This window comes from Rousettus aegyptiacus, unplaced genomic scaffold (genome assembly GCF_014176215.1).
Source record: "Rousettus aegyptiacus isolate mRouAeg1 unplaced genomic scaffold, mRouAeg1.p scaffold_m13_p_8, whole genome shotgun sequence".
Lineage (NCBI taxonomy): Eukaryota > Metazoa > Chordata > Mammalia > Chiroptera > Pteropodidae > Rousettus > Rousettus aegyptiacus.
Window position 1 is genome coordinate 47,804,310 of NW_023416311.1, and position 14,227 is coordinate 47,818,536.

The following is a 14,227-nucleotide window of genomic DNA, read 5'->3' on the forward strand; positions in this document are numbered from 1 at the left end:
TATTCGAAGCTTTAGGGTACAACTCCCTGAAAGAAAGGAAGAAAAAAAAGCACATACTTGCAATATACTCACAAACAAAACTTAGCAAAAGCCTATTAATGTGGTTGTCCTGACATTAATCATTCCTGAAATAAATACATTGGAAGTAAGAGTTATGAATCTTGTAACCAGAACTTTCTTTTTTTCTGTTCTCTTTTTAACAACAAGCATAGTTTCCAGTCACTAGTTGGCATGTAATAAATAAGTGTTAAGTAAATAAATTAATGCCCTACTTGCCATGGAATATGACGAGTATTTTTTACTCTATTAATAACCAGAATTTATTGAATACAAACAATAGAGTATAAAATCCACTATGCTTTTTTTGTATAGGTTTTATATGTGTAACTCACATGATTTCTGGAATCAATATCTCTCTATTGTTACCTGGGTAGCATTCAAACCATTCAATTTAAATAGCTATGAGGAGAAAGGCAGTCATTTCAGTCCTTACTCAAAACACATAAAAAAAAAAATACAATTCATAACCTCCAGCAACATTTCTCAGTACTTTAATTTTCAGAGTCCAGCCTTCTCTGAAACCTTTTATTCACCAGTCACATCCTAATTTCTCTCCCCACAAACTTCCCTCTACTTATTCTACTTCTTTTCTTTTCATCTCCCCCACCCCCTCAGAAGTTAATAATTTTGATTGGCTTAATCCCTTTACCTAAGGAATTTTCTTTCTCTTTAAGTGTTAATGACTCTGTCTTTTTGCACCTGTCATGTTATACTGTCCATCCAGGATTTATCTGAAGAAGTTGGAAGAAAAAGGAGGGAGTAAGTGAGAACAGACAGAATTTTATTTCTGAACCCTAAATAACTGCAGGCTTTCTTATTATCCTTGTGGCTTACCAGAAACAAAAGCTCAAAGATTTAAAGCATCTGCTCACAGGCTCACTAAGAAGCAAAATCAAGACTCATCCAGGACCATTTGGTTCCAAAAATGTTCTTTAGTATAATACAGTACTGCCTGCTTGAAACTATATTAATTCATTTAATCACTATTTAGGATTATCTACTATGTATCAGGCATACAGAAATTAACAGAAAACTATATAAAAGCTCCTGAACTTGTGGATCTGATTTTTCAAACGGGAGAATATAAAATAAATAGTAAAAATAACAAATAAAATGTATAACATTTACAAGATACTACAAAATATAATTTTAAAAAAAAAAGTGGTGGGGAGAGGTATCTAGAGAGTGAGAGGTGGTGAAGAAGTTGAAATTTTAAATGGATTGTTTGGGGCAATCCATATGTGAAAAAGACATTTGAGCAGTAATTTGAAGGTAGCAAGAGAATGACCCAGAAAGATAACTCCAAGAGGATCATTCCTGGAAGATGGAGTAGTCAGTGTAAAGGTATTAAATTATTCTGGATTTGGAAAATAGCAAAGGAGCTACCGTCACTACAGTGGACAAAGGGGGAGAAATGTATGAACTATTTTGTGTGTTTATATATTTTTCTAAGTGAATGGCACATTATTTTATTAAGTTCTATAAAAAGTCTATGAGTTCTAAAGGTTAAATTTTACTGCCTTAAAGAAAAGAGTGTTAGTAGATGGTCGAGATAGTCATATTATTCACATTAGCTGTTACATTTGATTGCATATTATTCACTCCTTGAAATTCTTTACTCTTATCTTTCATAAAAGTGCATGCTCCTGGATCTCCTCATAACTCTTGGATTTTGCAATGTATTACATCATGAGATCATAATTCTCCATCTAAGTGATTGGCAAATGTTTATTAAAAATATAAATGCAGAGAAAATGAATGAATCAAATATCTGGAACCTATGTATTTAGCAACAAAATAGAATATCATGTTATGTGAATCCATCAAAGAAATGATATATGCATTCATTGACTTTGAGCACTTGTCAGAAATTTTCTTGAGACTGACATTTAAGAGAGGCAGGTTTTCTATATTCTCAAAGTTCTATCCATGTCGAGTTACCTCACAAAATGGCATTCCTGACTTGTTTTCAGTTGAGCTTGACTTTAAAATGAGAAATGTTACCTGCAAATTATATTTTGTCTTGGAAAATTATAATTAAATATAGTATTTATTTTTATTAACTTCCACTTACATGAGGATCCATCTGACATAGCTCTAGAACTCAGTGCAAGGAAAACTTTTGTTTAACGAATTAACTTTCATATGTTTTTGTTGTTGTTGTTGTTGTTAATGAGAACAACCTAAACACAATCCCTTTCTTACCTGCCTGTCTCCTATGATGGTCAAAACTGTATTGAATATTTGTTAAAAATCTGTGAAGAGTACACAGATTGATAGGATAGTGATCATGTTTTCACAGAGCTTTCAGGCTATTAAACCCCTGTTAAACAGTAGCACAGGAAGTAAAATGATAACTTTAATGAGGTTAAGGAGAGAGATTACTTTCAATAGTGAGTAATTATAGCAATTAAGTCTTAAAAGTTAGTATCTATCATCATTTAAAATATGTTTTTCCCTTTAATCATTATATTCTGTATGTCAAAGCTGGTCACATGCTTTTTAAAAGGTAAGGGATAAATCATTGCTTATAAAAACTGCAAATCCTCACTGTACTTGACACATCCTGATAATCTGTGTAATTTTAGAATTTGATCTAAATTGAATTCAAAGAAATACAATTCCACTATCTAAGAAGGGAGAAATGAGAAAAAATAAATTAAAGGAATTTGTGAAGATTTCCTGAAAAAGACAAAGTAACAATCTGTTCTGGCTTCTGTAATTTCTTACCCTTCTAAAATTAGAGAAATGAAGCAGGTAAATTATGGGGTCAGTTGTTTTCATCAGTCTCTTTGTTATGCTATTGGTTTTTCATATTACAGTAAAAGAAAGCATTGCCTATGCCTAAATCTGTACTTATACTGACAAGGAAAGAGTGTGGTGTGGGTGTATCTTCATGTGTCTGTGTGTGTTTCTATGGGTCTGACTTCTATGTCTATGTAGAAATGATATTTTCCTTGACTGGAATCTGGAATACTATCGAAGATCTGATAGGCATTTAACTTACCAGTGTGAAATAAGTAATTAACAAGACAATAAAAACATGCTTTTGAAAATTAGAGACTGAGCCATAATTAAATATTTAAAAGGCAGTAGAAGTAATTATATGGTTTTTCATGAAGTAGCTGTTTTCAGATCTGTATATACAAGATGGAATTTTGGTGATTTCCACACTTAAGATTTAATTTTTCAAATATCAAGAGGAAGTATACATTTTTTACAAGAATATCCTTTTTTCAATATCTCATTTAATTTCAGAAAATATAGTTTGCCAAGCACTATATTATTTACATGAAACTCCTTTGGAGGTACTTTCTGTCACTTTCTATTACAGGTAACAGTTAGATGTTGATGAAATCATAATTACTGGTCAAAACCCAACTTAGTTGACCTTCAGCATTATAGCATTATCTCTATTTCATGATAAACAAATCTAAACTTCATGGACTAAACTATTTTTGTCATTAAATTTCTATAGAATAAAAGGAAGCATAGTTGTTAACTATTTCTAAGTGGGTTAATGTAGCTAGAGACTTTTCTTGGCCCATATTTTCCATTAGCCATCACTGACATCTAGTCTCAGCTTCCTTTTGTGATATAGAAAACCTGCGATAATGACATGATTCCATAAATGTGATTACTACTACTAAGGAAGGCTTAGCTAGCTAATTCATCTCATTTCACAGTCTGGGGTGGGGGCAAGGAGACTATGTTTAGTAGTCTTTTAAAATAAGGGTTTCATAGTAATCTTTTTGTTCACACACTCAGCTTTCCATGATGAAAGAGGACCTTTCATAAAATACATTTATGATCTGAAGAACACATTCTCATTACATTTTTAGATCTCCATTTCAAAGACATCAGGGCGACTTTCCTCTCATAAAGACCTCTCTATGGAGCATCGCAAACTGTTTGTCACTAACCGGGTCATAAACTGCATATTCATTGATTAGAGAAAAATGAAAGGCAACATTGGGATTTGCTCCCCTGGAAGTTGGTATTCTTACCCTTACCTGTCTGTGGTACCTCTCTCAGTACCCCATCTCCTTTCCTTTAGATCAAACTGGTATAAAACATCCCTGTAGGTGGCTTTCTTCTCATGGTAAGGCTTCTGAATTTGAATGCTTTGTTTCATATAAGTCTGACAAATTCAGCTTTCACTCAGCCTCTGAACACAGTTGTTAACCAACTAAACAAGAATCGTAAAAAGCTGACAGCTGATGGGCTTTGCATAGATTTTGTCTGCAAGTAAATCACTTCTAAAAATTTGAACCTGATGATTTTGACAAAAACTCAATTCATTTATGTCATATATTGTTATATCAGCTGCAGCTTAATATTCAAAGGTTGGAGAAATCTAGGGCTAGGTCGAATGAAACTGAATAATAAAATTTCTTTGTATTAAAAGAAAATACTTTGAAATATCATATCTCAGTCATTTATTGACTTCCTCCAGAACTCAATAACATCTTAGACACACCCATTTACAAACAAGAGCAGTCCCTGTCTCCTCAGATTCTAGCCATTCTTAAAGAAAAGAACAAAACAAAGTAAAAACAGGTCAGTGCTTGAGGATGTGATCCAAAAATGAGATCCGTGAACATGGGTTAAATAAAGAATCAAGAGAATAAATTTATTAACAACAAAGGTATTATTGAAAAAAAATAAATAACCAAAGCTTGAACATGGAAGCATGAAAGTTAACTACTCATGAAAACACAGCTAAGAAATTAAACAAAGTGCTGTGAAATATTAATAGCCTGACAAATGTAGAAAAATATCATGCATTATGGAAAACACCTAGGAGTTACATATTAAAAACCATACAACAGGTTAGAAAATATAATTTACCAATACCAAAAATATAGATTAAAATGCAAGGCATAAATTTAAATTTCTCTTCCATTAAATGATATTTTTTGTAAATTATGACAATTTTAATTGTGTGTATGCGTGAATATTTTTCCAGATTACGTTAAGTAATAGGAAGGGGAATGGGATGGAAGCAGGTGGTTGGCAATATTTTTGGAAAGAAGTTAATTTTGAAGCAGCTGCTGACAATTTTCCTACAGTATTATTCATCATTTTTAAAAATTAAAATGATTATAATTACTCTGATATGTCACATCATATGTGACTGAAAAGAGGAAATGATGTTGGAGATGTAGAAGATGTCCATATTCTTGGAGTAGATGCTCATTACTCTATAAACCCCTGAGCAGCAGGCTTCCATAGAATGTCGCCCCAATGGATGAAGCTCAGGTGAGTAATAAAATTGAGCAGAAGGCCTGCAAGTGCCAGTGACCACCTGATCAGAGCTCATTTAGTGATTGTCATCACTTTGTAGCAACCACGCAGTTAATACCCAGTGTATTTGACACCTGCTATGTTAAATTAGTACTTGCAGAATTAACACCTGCTGTCAGCCACCCAGCATGAATGTTTTTTCAGAATAAAGGGGAAATAAATTATTTCCCTAGAAATCTGTGTAAATTATTTTTGTGCATGGAGAATTACTTGGAAAGATCTTGGGACTGGCAGTCAAGATTCTTCATTTTTTGGTAATGTTAGTACTGTTAGTATAGTGATGCAGTCTCTTTCTGTCAGAATAGAAGTCTCAAATATCACCCTTAGAAACAAACAAGGAACTAGAGGTAAATATATATGAAAATCTATACAGGTGTGAAGTGATATGTTAATTTTTCATTAATGGTAATCACAATAAATTTGTCATTTTAAATTTTTATTGACTTTTTTGTGAATGGGAAAATATCACTTGCAATACATTTTCTTTTGATAGGGTACAATATACATTTTTATGTGTATAGAACTTTATACCATTTTCTATCTATAGTGTATATAAATTACATGTCTTTTAAAACATAATTGATATCAATATAATGCATTTACATATTATAAAATATAATAAATGCACATGTGCACATACTATGAGGAAATTACTTCTCAAACATCCATCTCGTATAACACAAAACAATAACAATACTATTATTATTATTATTATGGTATGATAAAGTGAAAGAACCTTAGCACAATGCCTGATATTGTAGAATAACCCTTTCCTGAATAAAACAACAAAGAAAATAACATAAAACAAAACAAAAACAAACCGAAAACACCAGTATACTGCAATGGCTTCTGTGGATCATAGGAAATAATAAATGTATGTAAAACTTGAAATTTACCTTTGATTTGTTTATTCATTTTGACTCAGGAAAAAATATATTAAATGCTGTGGGAAATACTGCTATGTATGGAGTACAGTTTATGAAACTAAAAAGAAGAAAGGGGGAAGGGGTGCTGCCTGTGGAACACCTGAAAACTATAATCAGAAGCATGTTTTGTGTTTGATGGGTGTTGGCAGGCATCGAAGCTTCAGAACAAAATGTCTCTTGTTTTCAGAGAAGTCCGAAATCAAAGAAAAGTTGGTGTGTAGAAACAGTGAATTTAGGAAAAGGTGATATAATAAAGAGGGCTGGAGAACTAGCCCAGGGAAGTTAATAGTTTCTGGCTTCCTGTCAGGATGAAAGCCTCCTTAGTAATTAATTATTAGTAAGACAATAATTAATTATTAATTATTAATTAATTATTATTGAGACAATTACATATAAATCAGCCAGCCCCTAGAACTCAAAACATAAACTGATTCTCTTTTCTTGACCGAAACTCAGGCCATAATGATTAACAGCAGGCACTTGAGTTTTGACAATGTGGAAAATTCTGTCAGAAACTCATTGGTACTATGATATCAGAGCTTCAAAGATTATATAAAACTTGAAGAAAAAAACAATTTTAGAGATTAAATTGCCCCAAACCCACTTTAAGTAATTTCTAGAAATCTTAATTAGATCTACAAAGATCCAACTTAAAGACATTCTGCCCTTAAAGTTATCTTTAGGCATGGAGCGTAGCAAACTTTTGGATTCAATCAAATCCAATGACTCTAAGGCTGAGGTCAATAACATTTTTCACACAGGGTATCAGAAACCTAGAATTTAAGATGAGACTTGGCAATCTTTATTTGCTAAAGTCTGACAACAACAGCAACAATAATAATAATAATAAATTAATTGAGCTAATGTTAACAACAATTTTATCACTTCAGAAAATGAAAAAAAATCACATCCAAGTTTGCCTCAAGAGCCTCCTCAGAGGAAATCCATTGTATGGGATGATCTTAGCTCAATGAAGAAATGGAATTCTGAGTACCATACAATAGTGGCTATTCAATTCTATCCTTTCCTCTGCCTTCTGGATGTGGGTTTTTGTTCCATGGAGAGATAGAACACACATTTTTTAATGCAGAAACGATTTTATTAAACTCTGGAGTACATTGAAGAATAGTCAGTATTGTATTGAGTACCCTGAGTTACAGATTACTGCACAGCTTGAGCTTCCTGGAATGGTGTTTAAGAATTACTACGACCAGAAAAAAATTAGAAATGTCATTGTGGAGCAGTACACTTGTCTACAAGCATAGAAAGTGGGAAATCTACCCTGTGGACCTCCAAAATAGTGGAGATATTTTACAGAAGGCTAAAGTGCTGAGGTGTCAGCAAATGGAGAGCATTAAGTCAGTAAATGTTGACATAAAAGGTCAATATTATCTCTCTATCCACTAGGCCCTACAGTGACTTTTAATTTTATTTGGTGTAAATTCAAAGTCATTATAATGGCCTAAGAGGCCCTAAGTCAGCTGCCCCCTTCATTAGCTTTCTGTTCCTATCTCCTACACCCAGGGCCTCTCCATGGACATGTGACCTATGCACCTGCATATAGACAATGCTTAATATGATTCTTTCTTAAGATTCTTAACAATGTTATCCTTAAACATGTGATTTTTAAGTGAAGTCCAATGACTGCTGGAGCAAATGAAGAGACTCATAAAATATATACACTACTCCTTGCAGCCCCATTTTTATACGGCCTTTGCAATGACCCATGAACACAGAATTCTGTGGTTGCATAGTGCATAGATCTTTAGCAAGATGCAAAGTGTGAACAAGGTAAGCATGTTGTGTCTATGACTGGGCAAGCAGCAATGTGCTGACAGCCCTGGGAGGCCACTCTTCCATTAGAACAAGAACTTATTTTGAAAGAAAAAAAGAAGGCAATGGTGTTCTAAGAAACACCAATGATCAAGGAACCATATCATGTCCTTTTTTCCCTAACATTAATATTCATGTAAACACTCCTCTATATAGCCAACCACTTAATGATGAAAACGATGACAGAGAAGGAATGGGAAAGATAGGGCAACTCATAGTTCCTTTCCTTTTCAGTTCATCTTTATTTAACAGTAAGCTGAAGATAGAGAGATTTGGGAGAACTTATGAATATGAGGAAGTGACATAAAAGCAGTTGAGTTTGTTGTACTGTTTCACTGTTCTTATACAAAAAGAAATATATATGCATATATGAGCTACAGAATGCAAATTGTATAATTTCAGTGATTCTACATGAGTTAAATGCTCTTATATTTGCGTTTACAACTGCTATTGCGCAATCTGATGTTAATCAGTAAAATTAATGCTAATAATCTAGAAGTTTAACCTTTTTTAACTTAGGACAATATCAAAGAGTAAATAAAAACAACATGATAAGTCAAAAAAGAGACTGTGAAGAAAGAAAAAAAATTGTCTTATAGTGCAGTATTCTTAACAGTACTTCTTTTCCTGTTTTATTTTTTTCAACAAGGTACCCCCACATTTTCATTTTCCACTGGGGACCAGAAATGATGTAGCCGGTCCTACCTATTCCATTCCAACTACCTCACTCTTATGCAGCCATACTTGCTCTCCTGCTTTTCCTTAAACATTCCAGGATTGCTCCCACTGCAAGGTTTTTACACATATTCTTGCCTCTACCGGATGTGCTCTCTTCCCAAATGTCCACAGCAGGCTTTCTCATATCTACCACATTATTTCTTCTAATAAAATCTTTCCACTGATGCTCTCCCTGTTCACCCTGTTTAAAGTGTAATCTCTCTCTCAGCAAGGCAGCTCTTAATTCTTTTTTCTCAGATATTTATGGTACTTATCACCTTCTAACTTATTATGTATTTTACTTAAATAATATGCGTATCGTCTATTTGCCGGGTAAATATTTATTGAGAGAAGGAATGAATTACTGCCCAGAAAAAAAGATCTGAGGAGATACAGAGTAAATAATTCATAATTTTTCCCTATTGAAAACATAATTTTAATCAAATGGAAAATTTTAGGCCTCTTGCCTTTTAAGTTAATATTCAAAATGAGAATGAACTCAGTGGCCAAATGAGATCTTAGTCTTAATGTAAAATTGTAATTCTTTGGCAAGAGAATAAATTCATATGTTACTTGTGTAATAAAATTTAAGTAAGACAAATGTAAGTGATGATTATAGTCTATTTCATTTTAAATCTTCAACCAATTTTAAGTCTCTTGTCTAACTTTTTAGTTTTTATTTGAAATTAGTGAGCAGTAAGCATTCTGAGTAGCAAATGGCAGGTGTTCATTGTAATTTAACAAAGCAGGTGTCAAATTGTTTACTGGGGCTCACTGCTACTCCTTATGGAAAGCTTTGTACTTTGGGGTTTCTCCTAATTAAAAATATCTAACCATCAACTGTCAAAGTTGTCTCCATGGGACAGCAAAACCATCGGGGAACGTGACGAGCAATCTCTCAGATAAAGAAAAAAAGGGATAAAAAAATGCTATTAATTATTTAGAAATGATTCTTCCTATACTGTCAAAATTATAACTGCATAATATAATTCATTGTATAAACTCTAAGATTAGTACAATCTGATAAGTAAATAAAATGCCAAAGATGATGCATAAAAGAGAGCCAAAAATACAATGTTAGATTATATATTTCATGTCTTGCATTATTCAGTTTTCTATAAAACTTCAAATACCTACACACAAGTAATATATTCTGAGACTACCCCAAAGAGATACATAGAGGTTAAGCATGTAACTTAATAACAATTGTACATTCTAATGATAAGGGTTTTTCTAGTGTTCTAACTATAAGATAATACTATTGTCCAGACAACTTACTTTTGTGGATCATAGCTTGTATTCACTGCTATCAGTGTGGTATTGTAACTTTATATATACTGTGATTTATGTTACAAGAATAGAGCATGGAACTTTGTCTTCAAAAAATAAAACTTGGTTAATGGGACCATATTCATAGAGAATGGTGTTATGAAGCTATGGAGATTTTTTTGTTTGCTTTTAGTAGCTGAGAAATTTTTACAAAAAAGGTTACATCTAGTAGGCAAAAAGTTAAGTTTTTACTAATTTTTATATCTTTGTCTTTGAATTCTACCCAAATATGCACCTGTGTTGTGCTGTACTTGCTTAAATATAGAAATCTCAATTGTTGAGCTCTATCAATATCAAGAAATGGATATTAGGTTGAACCATAAAACCTGATGAGATAAACACTGACGATTTAATGTTTAACCTTATATCCTTGCTAGGATTAACTAAATATTGATTTTTTCAATATTGATTTTTAAGTAATCTTGGCTCTTTGTTTTTCAGGGAGTGGGGGGTTCTTATAGTAATATGCATAAGGAAATAAACTGAATCAATCTGTCCTAAACCAAACTGGGTAAAACTAATAGAACTTATTGTCTTTCAAATCAATTAAGATTTGAACCATAAAAGTATATGTAGTCAATTCACTCTATATTTTTCTATGGTATTATAGATTTGACACTTAAGTTCTCTGGTTGTGAGCTATAATGGCAGAAATCTCTCTCTCTCTCTCTCTCTCTCTCACACACACACACACACACACACACACACACACACACAAAAATTGCCATTATATTGAAGCTAAGCATTTAAGAAACATAAATTCTATATCCAGAGAAATAGGCATAGGATTTACATGTAGTAAATCTTCAAGGTGTTTGAATTAACTTTTGAATTTATTCAAAAACTTTTAGAAATTATCAAAGGCATTTTTTCTGAAATCTCATTAACCCAATAAAGGAAAATTTATGAATCAAATAGCATCCCCCCAAAATAACCACTTTGGTTCTATAAAACAAACTATAATCTGAAAAGGTAAGTTCCAGAGCATTAGAACAGCAGAACAGGTTATTTGAATTGGAATTTTTAATTTCATGTTGTCTTTTTTTGTATTTGGGGACTTTGTCTTTATTTAGTTACATAAAAAATTGACATATTATGGATAATATTATTTTCACATTACAAGAGTTAGGTTTTGCATTGCCTCCCTGCTCTACTAGAATCAATGGCCTTGATTTCAAACCAACAGTCAAATTCATCACATACAGTGGTAGGCTTCACTCAGCTCATTTACTTAGAATTAAGAAGACATACAGGTCATGAAACATTAATAACATAATAAATGTCTTGTGACTTGGAAGTCACAGGACATCTGGTGTCCCTGTCATGCTGGACTGGGACATGTCGCAAGAGAGACGCTGACGAGGTGTGCACCAACTCATATCAGTGAAGTCATCAGCTTGGGGTTCTTTCAGCTGCCATTCGTAGTCAGTCATGCAGCCACTAATGGTATGCACTAATTTTCACTGCTCAGTGCATCTGCAACTTTTTCATATAAATCACTGGTTACGTAATAAATGGTATTTACAGTGAACTACAGGTGCTCAGTTCTATACAAATCTTTGGTGAAATTTTTATTCACTTTGGGTCTGGTGAATTTCTTAGCATCCTGAGAGTTAATTTTACAAGAAGAATTGACAAAAGGATGAAAAGTTATGTTCAAAGATGACCCTGAGGCCGCAGCAAAGACTTTAAACCAGTTGCCAACTTTTTCTTTATAGTTATATAGTGTGGAAAATATAACTATAGTGTTTGGTAAGATTTGAATAAATTAAAATAGAGTATTTCTTTACACTCCAGAGTTTGTAATTTATAAATATTCCAGAGTTTGAAAAAAAAGTGTCGTTTGCTTTCTATAAAGTAATAAAATTGAAATTTAAAAAAAAAAAAATTAAGTTACTACCGTAATTTAATTTTTGAGGAATATATGGTCATACAATATCAAGTTGAATATCACGTATCTTCATACAAATTTGTTTAAGCATAAACATAAGGAAATTATAAAAAAAGAAAGAGATGTAAGTAATATATGAAAGTCTCTAGTGTTGCTAGCTGTCTTGTATTATAGCACTAACTGGAAAAGTTTAGTAGCACAGGAAGCCATAGGTCTCATTAGCTTGTTGAGTTACTTTTATTCTGGCTTGCAAATCAACAGTGAGACTGCACTTAACTGCTCAACCTACAGGCCCATTGTTATAAGGAGTATCATAAAAAAAGAGAACCAAACCCAACACATAAATTGAAAAATAAAATAAGAAATTGAGTTTTACTATATCTACATTTAATTTAGTCCACTATAAATTAAAATCAATTAGTGCCTTCAGGTGTAAATAAGGAATAACTTGTTTTATTTTTATAATCACAAAGAATATACTATAAATATCAATATTTATGAGCTTGTGAAAACTATGAAATTAATTTTTGTAGAATTAGAACGTACTATCATCAGTTTAGAATATACTATCATCAGGTAAATAAAAATCCTTTTGGATGAGTAAAGCAACAATCATACGATTGTATGTAATTAATTCAATATGGAAAAATGTAAATCACAGAATTCATGATTATTAAAAAGACAGACTATCTATAATATATAGGACTATTGTTCATTATATTATTTATAAGGATTATCAAACAGTGAAATTTCCAGACTTTATCAATTTGGATGTTTCAGAGAATAGATAAGAGCAAAAATATATTGTGCATCAATATGAATATGGTTATAATAGATGAATAAAAAGAGTCCTCACTACTAAAACTACAATCTAAAAAAAGTCATACTAGTAACTTAAGACTGTATTTACCTTTCCTAAAGTTATTTAATTTAATAAATTCAGAATGATTTTAACAAATGATTTTAGAGAATTTTATGTTAAAAAATCACTTTAAGATCCAATAATTTGTTGAACAGATTAATAAGTAACCATAAGCTATTCTCTCTAGTAAATCACAGAGCATGTTAACATGGTGAAAATAGTTTAATAATGAAACTTATAAAAGAATAATTTTATCTGATTTTATCTTCTTACAGCCCATAATAATGATCTAGTTATTTTATTAAATATTAGAAGTACTCACTTGAATCAGCTGATTATAATAAAATTGAGTGCTTGATATTTGACGTTAAATGGACGATCCATTTTATTATAAAGATCCTGCCTTAGGTTCCCCTTATAGCTATTAAAATTTAACTTGTCTTGTAATTTAGGCAATGAAGGATCTGTTTAATCAGTTGTAATAATTTTAAGTCACTGTGTTTGACAAGCAGTTTTTAGCTGGTTTCAATTAGTCCCTAATGTAGACAGCCATATCTGATCATTCAAAGTGTTTCTTTTTTAAAACCTGAATTATCTGGTTTGGTTTACTGCATTGGCTGAGTTCATTGAAAAGTTGCCAAATATCCAGTTCATGCTGTGCTGTGCAGACAGAGCAATAACATATTTGATATACCAAATGATTTGATGGATAAATATGATGAAAACAAGATACTTTATTGCCATATTTATCCTCAGCCCTTCAAACAAAACATGACTTCACAAATCCGATCTCCTATTTTGGATATCATTGTGAATATGCCATTTGCCAAGACCTAACTGATGAGTTGATAATATACAATAATCAACCAAGCCGATAATTCATAAATTTTATAAAAGAATAATTTAGAGAAATGACCAACTTAGACATGTATACTTAGCCATTTAGAATCAATTTGTTTAGCTAAATATGTTTCCTACTTTGGAGTCTCAAATTTGGTTATTAGATGATTCTGCCAGATTATTTTATAGATACATCCTTTAAAGTGTTATTTTTATCACGTATTGACTGCTAGTAAAAATATTATTCACTTCACAGATTTTTTTAAAAATGGCATATTATAAAAAAATTACATATACAATAATATGGCCTTTTTTTTCAGGACTTCTAGATAAATGAGACTTTTTTTGCTTCCCTTATTGGTCTGTTTACAAAGCTTCTCAATAACTAATATAATTTTATTGGCATTTAGAAACTATACATTTACTTCCTTTTTTATTGTTAAATGGTGTACATCATAATAA